The following is a 17339-nucleotide window of genomic DNA, read 5'->3' as shown; positions in this document are numbered from 1 at the left end:
GGAAATCAAGAGGACGGTGACCGCGTGTGGAAGGGCTTTAGCGAAGCGTAATTGCAGGCGAACGTTTCCTTTTCGCCACTCGTTCAAATGCGAAGGAGAAGAACACTTGTCCACGTCCAAGTTGAAGGAACCCGTTCGTTTTAAATCGCTCGTAGCTATACTTGAAATGTTTCTCTCCCAGTTCTTGCAAGAAGTTAAAGTAGGGAATTTTGACGAGGTCGTTCTGAAAGTCGTACTCGGCTCGCACTTGCTGGCCGTCCACGGAGAGCATCGAATGAGACAGGTCGTAATGACGGAATTTGTAGGGGTTCAATTGGATGTCGCCGAGAAAGTCGGACATGGCGAGCAGGGCGACGCATAATTTGGAAGGTACCCTTTCGGGGTAAACGTTTTCAAAGTGAGCGTCCAAGCTCCCGGCACTCAAGCTCCGCACCTTGGTTTCCAATCCGCGTAACACGTAGATGGCCGGCGTGGTCTGAAGCCGCCGCTCGTATTCCAAAAATAGGGAAGGTGCCAGCGTCACCTTTTTCAAGTGTAACGTCATTTCTTTAATGTCCACCTCGTAATTGTACGTTTTCTTGTCTTTGGGGACCGATACGAGTTTAAATTCGTCGTTGTTTAACAGGAAAACGACGCGAATTTCGACGGCAGGTACCATCAGGCGCGGCTGTTGAAACAGGTCGGTATTGATCTGTCCGACCAGGTTAAAGTATTTTCCACCCTTCGTCGCTTCGTAACGTTGTTTCGGACCGCGAGAAGAGACGTCGTAATCGTCCTTTAAATGTTCGTCGTCCTCGACATAGAGTCCAGCCGCGTGCACTGTTTCTTGAGCCATGGGCGTGGAATGAAGCACGACGTCCATAATACTCCTGTAGGCGTACAACTCGTTGGAACTGACGAGCTTGTTGTTCGCATAAACGGTGACCGTCTTAAACATGCCGCTCAACAGGTGGTTTATTGGGAAAACGACATCTTTCTCGTCCATTTCTTCCCCGTCGTCGCGAACAATGCGCACGGTCAAAGACACGAAACTGCCGTAGAGATCCAAGTGTGCCCTTTGCAAATTTTGAATACAAAACTCGATCACGGAATTATTTACCCCGTTGACCGGATAAAAAAGTTGGTACGAAGTATCTTCCACGCCGTATTGAATGGAAGGGGGTTCGAATATCATCACGTCACTCGTAAGACAATGCGGTGACCGTTGCGTCTGTATTTTTGCTTTCGTTGACATCATGATGGACGGAGCGCGCACAGCGGATGTGTGACCTTCACGGCGTACCAAAGATATCTGCAGGTGCGTCGTGTGTCGGCGCCTTTTGTTGTCTTTTGCGGCGTTTCTTTCCATTGTTGTTGTTTCCAGAGCCCTCCATGGAATCCAGCACGTCTCTCCCTGTTGCTATGGCTGTCTTTTTTACTGCGCGCGATATTCCTTCGCCATCGGCCAAATTCCGAGCCAAGCGCTTCAACGTTCTCTTGGCGATCGGTTTTATTTGCTGCCAGATGGGAACGATAAACTTGGATATGTTGCTCAACACACCGCCCCCTTGTTGGAAAAGGGGTCCCGTGTACACGGGAATTATTTTGGGGGAATTACGGTACATATTTGAAATGCAACGTTAGATTGGTTCTGCCTTTGGACCGCAACGGCAAACGTCTTCCCGTTTCGTCCGCGAGAACGATCGTCACTGAGGGAATTTCGAATTGAGACAAGTTAAAATACTGGATGTTATCTAACGTGTAGGTGACGACGTGCTTGTCTTTCTCGTAATAAAAGGGTAGTATTTTTAATATCGGTTTTTTCCCGCTCCCCACGTACGTGGGTTCCAGGAGTACCTCGACTGAGCTCGTGGCATCCTCATCCCCCGTGAACACGGTACGCGATTCGAAGCCCAAAAGCACGGCCAGGTACTCAGAAAGTCTTAGGGTGGAGGTGCCCTCGGAAAGCCGAATTTTACATTTCTGTTCGATTCCGTCGAAGCTGAAGCGTGCCCGTTCGCCTACGCGCTGGTTAATCGCATTTCGAAGTGCTTGCGGCGTCGCATAATAGCCGGGAGGCACATGTACTTGCAAAGATCGAGGAATTTTCGTCTTGATCGTGAAAGAAAATTGGCGCGCTACGGGGAGAGAGACGCGTAGCGTTTCTTCGTGTCCCTCGACGGGTGTGAGATGTAGCAGCTTGACAAAGGGTTCCGCCACGTGCAACCCTTTCGGTGTTTTCAGAGAGTGCACATTATCCGCGAATTCTAGCGAGGCGTCCAGCTTGTGCGTCTGGAAATACTTGTTGAGTGTGTTCCGTAGGGACGTGGTTTCCGAATTCAGAGTGACGTCGCCGAAAGCGACGGGTGCGGCGTGCTCCAATAAGATGGAGGTGGCTTCGCGTTCGCTCAATTTGGGAGGTTTCACCGCACGACCTGCTTCGCGGGACGCTAGCGAGGCGTCGAGCGCCTGTGCGAGCCGAGGGTCCAATTCCACGGCTTTCACGTCCACGGGTAAGACGAAGTCGTATCGCGATTTATTGTACGCGAAAGAAACGTCAAATTCCGAAAGGGCTTTTCCCAAATCCCTCTCGAGATCCGAGGTGACACGAAAAGTTCTGCCGGCTTCCACCGTGTCCTCGAAAGAAACCTCGATTTTCGCATCTTGCCTTTCGTACCCGATATTTAAAAAATCGTTACTTATGCTGAAATCCATCAGACCGACTTGATACCGATTCGAGAGCTGAAGCGGACTATCAAAAGCTACCGTGAAGGCGTTGAGTTTATTCGAGGGGAACTTATCGATGCTGGCGTTCGAGAGCAGGTGGACGTAGATGTCCGACATCATTTCCCAATCTTGACCACTTCGCTGCTCGGAACCCAACTGTCGTGTTCTTTGTCGTAACCGAACCAGCGAACCAAGGAGAAGCTCTGACCGTTCACTTGCTTCTTCCTCAGCACTTTCGTTACTGGCCAAGGCTGATTGGCGTCTCGGGTTACGACGAGTACCTCCTCTGGGTAGAAAGATCCGTCCACTTCCTTACCCCGGTAATCTTCCAGGTGCACGACGGGAGGAGAGGTGTCTCTCAGGCGGGAGACGGTGAAAATCTGAGGCGACCAACTCCCTTCCGAGCTCTTATGAAAACCTTTTCTGTGAAGTAGGACCCTCACTTTATCCCCCAGTTTCACGGAGGGTACGACGGGCTTCCCATTTATCTTATTGAACAGCTCCAATTATTTTTGAAGGGATTATTTTTGAAGGGATTTTTCAATTTTTCAAGGGACTATTTTTGAAGACTTACGGTACATATTTGAAATGCAACGTTAGATTGGTTCTACCTTTAGATCGCAACGGTAAACGTCTTCCCGTTTCGTCTGCGAGAACGATCGTCACTGAGGGAATTTCGAATTGAGACAGGTTAAAATACTGGATGTTATCTAACGTGTAGGTAACGACGTGCTTGTCTTTCTCGTAATAAAAGGGTAGTATTTTTAATATCGTTTTTTTTTGCGCTCCCCACGTAGGTGGGTTCTACGATATCCGTGTAGACGATTATGTTGTGAAATGGAGGTTCCAGGAGTACCTCGACTGAACTCGTGGCATCCTCCTCCTCCTCCCCTGTGAACAGAGCACGCGACTCGAAACCCAAAAGCACGGCCAGGTACTCGGAAAGTCTCAATGTGGTGGTTCCCTCGGAAAGCAGAATTTTACATTTCTGTTCAGCTCGATCGAAGCTGAAGTGCACGCGTTCACCAACGCGTTGGTTTACCGCATCCAGGAGTGCTTGGGGCGTAGCATAATAGCCGGGAGGTAGATGTACTTGCAATGATCGAGGAATTTTCGTCTTGATCACGAAAGAAAATTGACGCGTTACGGGGAGCGAGGTGCGCAGAGTTCCTTCTTGCCCTTCGACGGGTGTGAACTGTAGCAGCTTTAAAAAGGGTTCTGGAATGTTGAACTCTTTCGGTGTTTTCAGAGAGTAGACGTTATCCGCGAATTCTGGCGTTGCTTCCACCTTGTGTGATTGGAAATACTTGTTGAGTGTGTTACGAAGGGACGTGGTTTGCGAATTCAAAGTGACGTCGCCGAAAGCAACGGGTACAGCGTGCTCCAATAAGACTGAGGTGGCTTCGCGCTCGCTCATTTTGAGAGGCTTCACCGCACGACCTGATTCGCGTGATGCCAGTAACGAGTCGAGCGCCTGTGCGAGCCGAGGGTCCAATTCCGCGGCTTTCACGTCTTCGGGTAATACAAAGTGGTATCGCGATTTATTGTACACGAAAGAAACGTTAAATTCCGAAAGGGCTTTTCCCAAATCCCTCTCGAGATCCGAGGTGACGCGAAAAGTTCTCCCGGCTTCGACCGTGTCCTCAAAAGAAACCTCGATTTTTGCATCTTGCTTTTCGTATACGATATTTAAAAACTCGTTGCTTATGCTGAGATCCATCAGGCCGACTTTATAGCGATCCGAGAGTTGAAGGGGAGTATCGAAAGCTACCGTGAAGGCATTGAGTTTATTCGAAGGAAACTTATCCATGCTGGCGTTCGAGAGGAGGTGGACGTAGATGTCTGACATCATTTCCCAATCTTGACCACGTCGCTGCTCGGAACCCAACTGTCGTGTTCTTTGTCGTAACCGAACCAGCGAACCAAGGAGAAGCTCCGACCGTTCACTTGCTTCTTTCTCAGCACTTTCGTTACTGGCCAAGGCTGATTGGCGTCTCGGGTTACGACGAGTACCTCCTCCGGGTAGAAAGATCCGTCCACTTCCTTACCCCGGTAATCTTCCAGGTGCACGACGGGAGGGGAGGTGTCTCTCATGCGGGGGATGGTGAAAATCTGAGGCGACCAACTCCCTTCCGAGCTCTTATGAAAACCTTTTCTGTGAAGTAGGACCCTCAAGTAGAATACATGTGTACCTTCTTTCGTGAGAGATACTCCTTGACGGTCTTGTTGTAGAATTCCCCGCCTCTGTCGCAAAAGATGCGTGTGGGTACGTTACCTCCCCGAAAAAGTCTTATCATGGCCCTTTTCATTTCGGCGGGGCGCTTCGTCTTTAGCGGGAGGGTGCGCAGAAAGCGGGAGAGGGAATCGATTGCCACGAGAATGTAGCGGTAGCCACCGTTGAATCTCTTGTATTTTGAAAAATCGGCGAGGTCCATTTGCCACACGTCGTTGATCTTGAGCGCGATGATGCGTCTCCTATTAAACTTTCTTCTGACCGGGTGGTGAAGCGTGTAGGCATCCACCTTTCTGAGAATGGCGAGAGCCTTCTTTTTGCTCAAGTGATGCGCTTTTCTATAGCGTTCCACACCCCCCAAACCACCCTCTGGTTTCTCATATCCCTCCATAAGTCGTCCACGCAATGGAGGCCTGCTGCTGCTGCTGTTGAGGCTCGCGAGATTTGGGTAGAGAAATCAGACGCAATAGTTTAGAGACTTTGGGGAACCAGGAAGGTTTCTTTCCCGTCCTACGTTGCAACAAATAATTGACGAGTTCGTAAACGGAGGAGTGTCTGATGGGCTTGCCCGACACGGAGACACAACCCTCGCGATCCCAGGAAAGAACCTTCTTTAATTCCGAGACGACCCTTTCCGCTTCCTCTTCGTCCACCTCTGGAGAGAGGAGCGAATAGTCAAAGTCATTTGTAGCGTCGGACGCCTTGTTTTTATTGTCGTAGGGGTCAAATCCGTACTGCTTGAGTATGCGATACAGTGCTTGCAGTATGAGTTTCACTTTGACGTCGTCACTCTCCTTCGAGGAAAGAATGTTTCCGATGGAGGAGGTCACTTCAATTCTCTTGGCCATTGGCGAAAAGGTTCAACACGGCGGAAAGCAGGAGAGGAACCACAGACGAAAGAACGCCCTGTCCTCGCTGCTGAGACAGATAGCGCTTCAAACGTTGCGGATTCTTGTGAATCTTTTTGTAGGCGAGCCGTCGTAAAAAGCGTTTGTGCTTCTTCAAACGCGCGAACGTATCTGGAGCTAGAGCCACCTTTCCGTTCAATACATTGAGGCAAATTTCGGAGAGGTGTTTCATGTCGGACGAGGACGAACGTCTCAAGACGTCGCGGCGGCGTGGAGGGGGTAGAGTGGAGAGTACTTTGAGTAAAGTGAGGTGAGGGCGGAGATTCATTTCGGAGCGTAGATATATTGACGTTCTCCCGGAAAGATATTGCTACGCAACCTGTGATCCTCGTGCATATAGTTGTGATGATCCACGAGTAAATATGCGTGGGGTGACGACATCGCTTGTTTATATGCGTCCAGAAAATACTCCAATCTTTTTCTGCCAAATAGCTGTTGGCCGAAATGTTCCATCTGGTGCACGCTGTGCACGGTGCGCCACAGGACGACGTAACTGGCGTTGTAGGATATTGTTCTAAAATGGCTACTGTCGAAAAAGATGTTTTGAACGAGTAAGAAGATCGACGCGTTGGCGTGGTGAGAACCCCGAATGAAAAGATCGGTCACCTCCTTCAAGGAACCGGCGTCGGTCATGTGATCGTCGACGACGATCAGCGTAGCGCGCGACGTGTCCCACTCTCGCGGTAGCTCCTTGGTAAATTTTACGGAGTCCCCGAATTCGTCCTGCATGCTCGGCGAAGCATATTTCTGCACGTAGAATATTTGTGATGGAGGCTTGTCCACCACGTCGTTCAGGTTCCTCAACACGTTAGCAACGAACGTAGATTTGCCACACATGGAGGGACCGCTTAAGATACAGCGAAAAGGATGACGGAAACGAAAAAGTTCGGGGGAAGACATGTTACGTGCGTACACGTTTCAGGAAGAGAAAGAAGAGACTGAGGCTCGAAGAGAAATGCATCGCTTTTATTTACACATCCTCGTCGTCGTCCTCTACATCGGAACTGCGTTCCCAATACAGATTGTCCAGGCTAAAGTTGGACTTCTTTTTCGCCAGTCTGTCCGCCGCTAAGATGCGGTCGAGCGTCTTCATCTTGTCCTGACACATTTCTTGACGTGCTTGCAACCATCCCAGACGGTGGACTTGAAAGGCTTCCTCCACGATGCCGCGTATAAATTCGCGAAGTTCTTCGTTTTTTGTCTTTTCCTTGCGACGACGAGAAACGCAGGAGAATAAACCACACATGGCGTTTTCCACGTATCGGTCAGAATGATGACGCGAGCGCGGTGCACGCTGCCTTTATAGAGATAAACGCGCGCGCGCGCGCGCAAAGAACGGAGAATGAAAGCAAAACTGAAAAGCCACCCGTCGCCGCTAGGAGCGCGCGCAGCAGAGAGCCGAAACCGAAAACACCCGCGGCCGGCGCAGAGGGAGCTAGCAGCGCGCGCATGCGCGGACGGGTGGAGCAGAGGGCGCGCGCGCATCCATAGCTGCCGCTGCGCGTCGCCTCTCTCAGTTTCTCTCGGACCGTCGCGGAAGACGGACGTGCGCTCCGCGCGCTCGCTCACTTTCTGGCTGGATCTCGTAGAGAGCAGACGTGTGTTCTCCGCGGTCGCTCAGTTTCTGCCTGGAAGTTGCCGCGGGGGAAAAGGTGAGTGATTTGACGCGCTCCTTTTCTCGTATGTTTGCCGTGTTTAGCGGTGACCGCGCTCGTGTTAAGCCTTTTCTCGCATGTTTAGCGATATGTGGTTCCCGCCTTGTGTTAGCTGCGTAGTGTTGTGGTTAGGCCTAAGCGATCGTCCCCCCGTAAGCCTTTTTCCCCCGATGTGTACTGTTTTCTGTTTAGCAGTATCGGTTAGACCTTTTCTCTCGCATGCCTAGACTTGTTTAGCAGTGCTGTCATTTTTACCTGCCGCTAGTATCTTGTTCTCTGTCTCTCTCCTCTAGAGCTATGACGGTGGCGGCATCTGGTGTGATGCCTTGCAACTATGTGGTCACCTGTCGTCGATCTCTGCAACTGCTGGGTGCAAACTACCAACATGGCGGGCGCTGGTCACTCGGGTGTTGCGGAGCGGCTTCTTCGCCGCGGCATCGTTGATTTTCGAATAAATTTTCTCTCCACTCTATCTCTATCTTTTCATTTTATTTTCTACCTATTTTTTATTTTTTATCAGCTCAACTAGCCCACAACTCACACAGTGGTCTGGACACGTCCTAGATGCGCCCCAATTAGTGTAATGACTCCCTGGTGGGTCCTAATTACTGTGGGGGGTCCCAATTAGCTCTAATTGCTCATTAATGGCGTCCAGGCCACTGTGTGAGTTGTGGGCCAGTTGAGCTGATACATTACTACTAGCAGTCACGTTTAGCAGTTTAGCATCAATTGTGCATCTGTGCATTTTCCGCTCTCCTTCCGCCGTTTCCGAGATGCTGGTGTCCAAGACAGATAGCCATGGGCTGGACCAACATGTATCCTGTTCCTTTACCCACAGTGGCGCTTCCCACCAAAGTGAGCTTCTAATATGGGACGTTGAGGAGATTCCTCTGGTGACCAAATCGGCTGGGTTGCACTGACACGGACCATGTCGCCATGTCAACGGATCTGCCATTTACTGAATTTCAATGACGTTGTTGCTCACGAAGGGGTTCCACTTGGATGCAGTTGATAGCCAAGCACCACAGTCGAGTCAGTCCGCACAGGTAGCAATGAACAGGTTTGTTGACGAGGGCAGCAACCAGAAATTTCATCACTTGCACTCCCAGCAATGCGCCCTTAAGTTCCAGCCTGGGAAATGTCACCCTCTTGATTTGCGCCACTCGAGCTTTTGCGGTAAGTCGATTTACAAAAACGCGTCCCGTATTTGTCTCGACTCGCAGGTAACTTGCAGCGCCGTATGTCAGGGGACTTGCATTGGTGTACGCGTGAACCTGTAACGTATACTCCGTGTTTCCAGTAGTCAGAACAACGCAGCGTGGCACAGACAGGAAGCTCAACCTAGGAACGTCACTGCACCATTCATTCCATTCTATGCGCAGTCCGATAGTAGTTCTTGATCCCAATCGAGACCGACTTCCTGAAGTTTTTGAAATACCATTTTCACGCGCACAACAAACGGTGACTAGAGTCCCAAAAGGTCGAAGATCCTGGCCGATGCTTCCAGTAGTAAAAGATGGTTGGGCGTAAACGGGGATGAGAGTTAGCAACATGGACCCCTGACCGCTGTGCCGTTGACCCCTGGGCCCTTCGCGAATGTTTTCCCGGTTATCGGCGGGCGGCGCGTGTGCGGAGGGCTGTCCGCGCGCTTACCGGCGGGGGGAGGGCTGCGCGTGCACTTATCGTAGCGTACTTTTCAGCGTGGGCTGAGTTCTTTCGCCATTTTTCCATCTGAGCCGACTTCCCTCACAATTTTTTTCCGGTACAACATACAGGTGTGCAGTGGGCGGTTTACATGCAAGTATAGACATGCAAAGGATAGCCATACACAAAAGTACAAGTGAAAATACATAGTAGTCATAAAATCTAGTGCATCTAGCAGTGCCTATCTAGCAAAACAATTGCTAGATACGCTAGCTAGCGTATTTAGCATCAACAAACAAGACCGCCCCCGTCCCCGCCCCATCCCGCTCTTGCGAATGTTAATTAGGGCTAAACCACGTGAGCGCCAGCCCACAGATACCGACCTCACTCTGTCATCTGAGGAATTAACCACGTGGGCACCAGCCCACTTTCACGACTCCCTCTGGTAAGCCATCCCTGCAACATGCCTTTCTTAATATTATAATTAGCTGCACGCCCTACGGTGTTTAATTATGGAGTAAACCACGTCAAAGTGATACCGACCTCACTGTATCATCTGAGGAATTAACCACGTGGGCACCAGCCCCAAGCCCCAGACATACAGAGTCCCTCGCACGCGCAACACGCGCTTCTTATTATAATTAGGTTGCATGCGCGCCTACTGTGTAATTAACTAACACTGGGCACGCACCTCAGTCTTGTAAAAACGGTGCACGCAAACGGAGATTAGTCAGAACAATATAAATGGCAGACCAGTTCTACATCAATTTACTCTCAAATGCTTCCACTGACGTATTGCCTAACAACACGATGAGTAAGTTCAGAGTTAAACTTGCTCATCCCGTGCACTTAGATGGGAAGTTGCCCTGACAGAGGTGGATGTCCAGTTTGCAATTAAGAATGTCACGGACACTGTTAACGCTATATCTGAAACTAGTCTCTTTGCTCCTACACTCACAACAGAGCAAATCAAGTTTCGCGCAGGCGAAAACATTATCTTACCAATTCGACAATTCCTAACGAAACATTTAAAAAGCCAAGTAAGGATTCTACGTGCCACTGGACATTATGAGCTACAACTGCCACTCAATACTGGACTTGAGTTCAGCCTAGCTCTTTCTGCCAAGCTTGGTTTTCCTGAAAAGATTATTGGATGCTCGGAAGTGGATGATGGTCAACCAGTAAAAGTATTCAAGTATCAAGAGGATAGCGAAGAAAAAATTACTTTAATCATGTACCGCTCGCGTACAACAAAATATGAAATTCCAGAACGGTATTACGAGTCGGGAAAGGACCTAGTTGATGCAATAAATCATGCATACCGAACAAAGCTAGGGCTACCAGAAAGTGCACGTGTTTGGTTTTATAATCCATACAATGGAGTTCGTCAGCCGGAAGGTCGTAGCGAGGGTTATGTCACATTTCATCCATATTTGACTCTGATGCTTGGATTCGGAAAAAGGACAACCTTCTCAAGTTTTGCTGTGGCCCAGCGGGATGTCTGTCTTTTTCCAGCACAAAATTATATCTTTATTTACAGTGACATCATCGAGAATGAAGCTGTCGGTGATATCACGGCACCTCTTCTCCGTTTACTCCCTTTCAGAGTGCAGAGTCGGAATGAAGTGATTTCATATTCTTTCACTAATCTTTACTATAAATATGCGATAGCAAAAGAACTGACCACCATTCAAATCGAACTGGCAAACGAGATAGGTGATTTCATTCCATTCATTGCCAGCTCAGGACGTGTTGGGGTGACACTGCATTTTCGAAAATGTGTATAACACAGGCACCCTGTTGCATAGCACATTATGGTACGGGCAAACGTGATCAACCACTGCCACATTACTCAGCTCCTCTTTATCAAGTCGGATCTGGTTATTTCTCTGATTTAGTGCAGCAGTTTATACCTATACTAACTAAGAAGGTAGCTCCCTACGTGAGTCGAAAACCCCTCGACACTGAACGACACATAGCAGAAGAAGTTAAGCAGGGATCAACGTTTAGAGTAGCTCTAAGGAAAGGAGTTGGTCGTACAATCCATTCAACACGTGACGAATTGCTTCAGAGGCTTAGAGGAAAAGGAAGGAAAAGAAAATGATCTGTCAACAATAAACAATTAAAGCAAACGTAAGAGGGTGGGTCGGTCCGTAAATTCCCTGAAGAAGCGAAGAAAGGTCGACTTTTTTACTACAGAAAATGTCTAGCATTGCTATAGTACATAAGAATTCCTGCCTCTGCACCACAAACCAGTTGGAACTGTTTTCTCTTCCTCGAACAAACTTTTCTTTGGAGATGTCAGAATATGTGGAGTTTTTTCCAGTTTCTGCCCCTACCCCAAGTGGTGTAATCGAATATAATGTTCCAGGTCTCGGAGGTGGATTCTTTGACTTGCAGTCTAGTTTTCTACACATTCAATGCAAAATTGTGCGGAAAAATGGAGATACAGCATCAAGTACGGTTGGGAGTACAGTGACACCAGATAGTGTGATACCTGTGCAAGCATTTGCATCCTCGCTCTTTCATCATGTCCACGTCTACCTTAATTCCACGCTGGTTTCTAACTTCGAAAATTATGCATATCGTTCATACTTGGACATCATAACAAATGCTAATAATGTTACTCAAACTCACACCCTCTCTGCAATGCTCTACGAACCAGATCCAGTGGGAGAATCTGAAAATTTTGCCGCTCCTGTTGAAGCCAAAGGAATTTTTGCACGCTACAAACGCACCAAAGGTTCGGCACTCTGCGATCTTTATTCCCCTATCTTCAGTGATATATGTCAACAGGAAAAGTTTCTTCTCAATGGAGTCGACATAACAGTTGTCCTTCGTCAGAACACAGATGATTTTCGACTTCTTGCACCTGCTAGCGAGACTGAAAAACACACTATAGAGTTTTCACGAATTGTGTTGTACCTGCGACATGTACAGGTTTCTCCAAGTGTGCTCGTTGGCATCGAACGAAGACTTCAGACAACTCCAGCATTATACCTCCTTTGAGGATTAGAGATTAAGTACAGGACAATTGCTCCAAATCAATCTCAAGTTATTTTCGATGACCTTTACAGTGAACGAGTTCCCTCAAAGCTGACAGTATTGATGGTGAGAAGTGAAGCCTACCAGGGTAACAGACAAAGGAATCCGTTTAAACTTGAAAATTTCAAGCTTAAGAGAGCTGTGCTTGATGTTGGTGGACAACAGTACACAGATGATTTTGACTTTCAGCGATCTATCTACTCTAAAGGATATATGAATTTGCTTCACAAGCTGAAGCGGACATACCTCTAGCTCCGGCTGCATATGAGAAAGAAACATTTATGCTCTACTACCATCTCACTCCAGATGTGGAAGTGCAGTCGCTGAGTCCTGTGGTACAAGCCAATGTTCGTCTCACCCTAACATTTGGTGGAAATCTTACAGAGGCTGTTACAGTTCTCTTTGTTTCAGAAACACCTCGTGTGCTAGAAATCAACAAAGACAGACGAGTCAAATTCGTATAGAAAAAAATTGAGGAATGGGAATTTTATGCAGCCTTTGCTCGAAATCACTGCACAAGGCCACTGTTTCGTGGAACATTTGCATGCAATGAAATTGCAAGTCAAACAGCTGAACCAGGTCTGTATGTTGTAAACAGAGCTCCTAGATCCTCTCCTGGAGAACACTGGACCTTATGTTACATCTCTGAGAACAACAGCATTTCTTATTTCGACAGCTACGGCATACGACCAGTTTGCAAAGAAATCTACCAGTTTATTCACCCAACATCTTCCTTTCACTACAATGCAAAACGACTTCAGGGATATGGATCTGCTACATGTGGAATGTACTGCTTGTATGTAGGTAGTCTTCTAGCCTGTGGTTTCTCTCTTCAAGAGTGTACTCAGAAGTTTTCACCAACCAACTTCAGACACAATGACAGATTGATAGAAACACTTGTTCGAAAAAATTTCCCAAGAAAAGCAGAGGATATGTCATGCTGTAGTGTACTATGAGCATTCAATAAAATTTCAGTTTGTCTGAAAGAGCTTTATTTGTCAACTTAATTTGCATGCTATATAATGAATCGTTGGTAATAAAAAAATCCCATCTGAGATAAGCTATTTACAAACAGTGACTTGCAAACAAAGACATTGTTGATGATTACATACGTGCTATTAGAAACTGGTTATTTCGTACACATATAATCAAAATTCGTCTGACACGGACCATTTACAAACAGTGACTCTCATCTGATACAGGCTATTTACAAACAGTGACTTGCAAACAGACATCGTTATAGAACGCTATTCACGCCATTCACGCTATTAGAAACTGGTTATCACATACGCTTATAATCAAATTCTGGTTATTTCACGCACATATAATCAAATTCGTCTGAGACAGACCATTTACAAACAGTGACTTGCAGACAAAGCGAGTTGTTATTTCCATCGCAAATGCATGCAGCAATATGGGAAAGCAAACTGTCTGTTTCATTCACATCAAGAGCTACTACTTCAGGAAGACATGAAATTCATCAGACCAGCTCTTAGCTTAGTCATCACTCGTGGCTAACAAATATCCTCTAGCTCTTCACTCACAGTTGTAAGTAATCCCACACTGACAACCATAGATGTGGAATAATGCAATAGCTTTAGTTCATGGTTCTAACATGACATGGTTCTAATAAATAAGTATAATAATAAGTATAAGTATAATAATAAGTATATGGATGTTACGTCTTTATTATAATTTTTTCTGTGGGACCAGGAATAGAAGGGCAACATCTGTTGCGGGGTGATAGCAGATGAGTTCCCTCCTTCTCCCGTATGCCAACTCTGTAATGAAACCTCATGACGGTGCACACCCCAACACCACCGTTTCATTAGAGAGACCAATCCGTACACATTAAAAAATCGATCAACCATAGCCAAAAGGTAGCGTGGCAATTCCATTGTGGTGACGACAACGACGACATCCAGCCGTGCCATCTATCGCGCGCTCCCTTTCCTTTTTTCGGCCCGCGCTTCTCGGCTCTCTGGCCGTCAGTCCACCGGCAGCACCCTGCCAGAATAAACACTCTTCTCTTCTGGTCTCTGGTTGTCCTGTCCTACAGTTGGTGACCCGAACGTAGGCGTCCTCCAGTCCAGTCCAGGCGTTCCTCCAGCGTCTTCCATCGAACGTTCGCATGATCCTGTCCAGCTCAGACAGTATCCCTCTCGACGAATTGGCGCAGCTAGCAGACAAGATTATGGACAACATAAGCCTTTCCATCGCCACTCCGGCGTTGTCCGCCGTGGTTGCGCAGCCCGAAGAGCAATCCGAATTGGCTAGACTTCGAGCAGACGTCGCCAAACTTACGGAACTCGTCATAGCCTTCGAATTCCTCGTTCCCGAAGCCCCAGCCCTGCACCCCCGCGCACTAGATCCTCATCGTTCCGTCGCCGGCGTCGCAGTCCGAGACCTCGCGATCCAGACAGTACCCTTTGTTGGTACCACGAGACCTTCGGCGACCGTGCTCACAAGTGCACCCCTCCTGCTCTTTTCCGGGAAACCGTCTTGCCAACAACTGATGGCGACCGGCTCTGTTGGCACTTCCCTCTGTCGTCCTCCTTCTCTCTTCTTCATTATGGACCGCCGCACAGGCGTCCGGTACCTCATCGACACCGGCGCCGAGATTAGCGTCATTCCCCCAACAAGCTGCGACAAGAAGCGCCAATCCGCTTCCTCTTCCCTCGAAGCTGCCAACGGAACCCCCATCCCCATTTACGGCGAACGCTTGAACACCGTCGACATTGGACTTCGGCGAAGCTTCCCCTGGGTGTTCGTCGTTGCTCACGTCAAACATGCCATTATTGGCGCCGACTTTTTGGCGCACTTCGGCCTTCTTGTGGACATGAGCAGACGTCGACTTCTGGACACCCGCACTAGCCTCACGGTACAGGGCATTCCTTCAGCGCCTGCACTTCTGAGCCCCATGATCATACGCTCCAGCCCTCAGTCCCGTTTTGAGGCCATCATCCGTAGCTTCCCGAACTTGTCGCCTTCTCCAAATACCGAACGCCCTGTCAAGCATGACGTCCTACATTATGTTGCCACCACAGGACCACCTGTACATGCTCGAGCCCGCCGCCTTGCACCAGAAAAACTCCGCGTTGCCCGTCAAGAATTTCAACATATGCTCGACCGTGGCCTCATTCGACCTTCGTCCAGCAGTTGGGCGTCACCGCTTCATCTCGTCCCAAAGAAGACCGGAGATTGGCGCCCGTGTGGTGATTATCGCGCCCTCAACAAAGTCACCATACCTGACCGCTACCCTCTCCCCAATCTCCGGGACTTCGCGGCCAACCTTCATGGGGCAACATGTTTCTCCAAGATCGATCTTGTTCGAACATACCATCAGATCCCTGTGGCTCCGGAGGACATCCCAAAAACGGCGATAATCACCCCTTTTGGACTATTTGAGTTTGTCCGCATGCCGTTCGGGTTCCGTAATGCGGCACAGTTCTTCCAACGCTTTGTCGACCAAGTACTTCGCGGGCTAGATTTCTGTTTCGCCTACTTGGACGACATCCTCATTGCAAGCTCTTCTGAAGCGGCACACGAGATGCACCTCCGTCTGCTCTGTAAGCGCCTCGATGCTCACGGAATAGTCATCAACACGGCCAAGTGCGAGTTCGCCGTCCCCGAACTCGAATTTCTCGGGCATCACGTGGACCAGCATGGCATCCGTCTCCTTTCGAGCAAGGTTGAGGCCATACAGAAGTTCCCCGAGCCAACCAACTTTCGGCAGTTGCGCGCACTTTTAGGGCTGGTAAATTTCTACCGCCGCTTTCTCCCTGGATGTGCGCAAGCCTCCCAGCCCCTCAATGACCTCCTACGTCACAAGCGCAACTCGACACCGTCGTTCACCTGGACGGATTCCGCCGCGGCTGCTTTCCTCGAACTCAAGGAAAAACTCTCGCGCGCAACTCTCCTGGTCCACCCCAAGCCCGATGCTCCCACCAGCATCATGGTGGACGCCTCGAGCACCGCGGTGGGCGCAGTCCTTCAGCAACACCTTGAAGGCGATTGGGCGCCGCTCGAGTTCTTCTCAAAGCCATTGTCACCTCGAGAAGCTCGGTACAGCACATTTGGCAGAGAACTCCTGGGCATCTACCTTGCAATCAAGCAGTTCCGGTACTTCCTGGAAGGCCGCTGCTTCTTCGTGCTTACCGACCGCAAGCCGCTGACCTTCGCCCTGTCAACAACCGGCACATCTTACTCTCCCCGCGAGCTCCGGCAACTCGCGTTTATATCCGAATTCACCACGGATATTCGTCATCTTCCAGGACGGGACAACGTTGTCGCAGATGCTCTCTCTCGTGCGCGTCTCAACGAACTCCACGTCCCTGGACTCCTCCGAATAGATTTCTCTGCCATGGCCGTTCAGCAGGACACTCAAGAGCTCGAAGACCTGTTCTCAACGTCCTCCCTCCGCTTCGAAGAGCGTTCCGTTCCTTTTTGCAACGTCCGCCTCCTCTGCGACGTTTCCACTGGCTCACCTCGGCCTCTCGTGCCGAGCACTTTCCGTCGTCCCATCTTCGACGCCCTACACGGACTCTCCCATCCCAGCGTGCGGGCCACTCAGAAGCTGATTACCACGCGCTTTGTCTGGCCCAAGATGAACGCTGAAATCCGGGCCTGGACGCGGTCCTGTATCCATTGCCAGCGGACCAAAATACACCGACATACAGTAACGCCGACTGCCTCCATTCCCCTGCCATCTTCACGCTTCGATCACGTACATCTCGATCTCGTCGGCCCCCTTCCACCATCTGACGGAGCAACCTACTTGCTAACTTGCGTCGATCGCTATACGCGTTGGCCCGAGGCGTTCCCCATCCCACAGATCACTGCATCTGTCGTCGCCCAAGCCTTCGTTACCGGATGGATATCGCGGTTTGGCGTGCCTACGACCATCACTACTGACCGCGGTCGTCAGTTTGAGTCGCGCCTTTTCCAGGACCTCTTAGCCACTTTGGGTATAACACGAACCCGCACGACGGCGTACCACCCGGCATCTAACGGCATGGTGGAACGTTTCCATCGGCAGTTGAAAGCCTCGCTACGGGCCCATGGCTCCACCCGTTGGACAGACTCCCTGCCGATCGTCCTCCTCGGCGTACGGTCAGCCCTAAGGTCGGACCTTCAGTGCTCGTCGGC

At 49.4% G+C, this 17339-nt stretch overlaps 1 long non-coding RNA gene across 1 annotated transcript in view; it reads left to right on the top strand.

Annotated features, from left to right (window-relative positions):
- Positions 1-7389: 7389 nt before the first annotated feature.
- Positions 7390-17339, top strand: part of LOC135386951 (uncharacterized) — a 91242-nt gene continuing 81292 nt past the window's right edge. Inside the window, exon 1 of the long non-coding RNA XR_010420733.1 lies at positions 7390-7503. This is a non-coding gene — a long non-coding RNA (uncharacterized LOC135386951). The remainder of the gene's footprint in view (positions 7504-17339) is intronic.

Source organism: Ornithodoros turicata, chromosome 3 (genome assembly GCF_037126465.1).
Source record: "Ornithodoros turicata isolate Travis chromosome 3, ASM3712646v1, whole genome shotgun sequence".
Classification (NCBI taxonomy): Eukaryota; Metazoa; Arthropoda; class Arachnida; order Ixodida; family Argasidae; genus Ornithodoros; species Ornithodoros turicata.
Note: the sequence above shows the minus strand (reverse complement) of the source record. Positions and strands in the feature narration are given on the sequence as shown.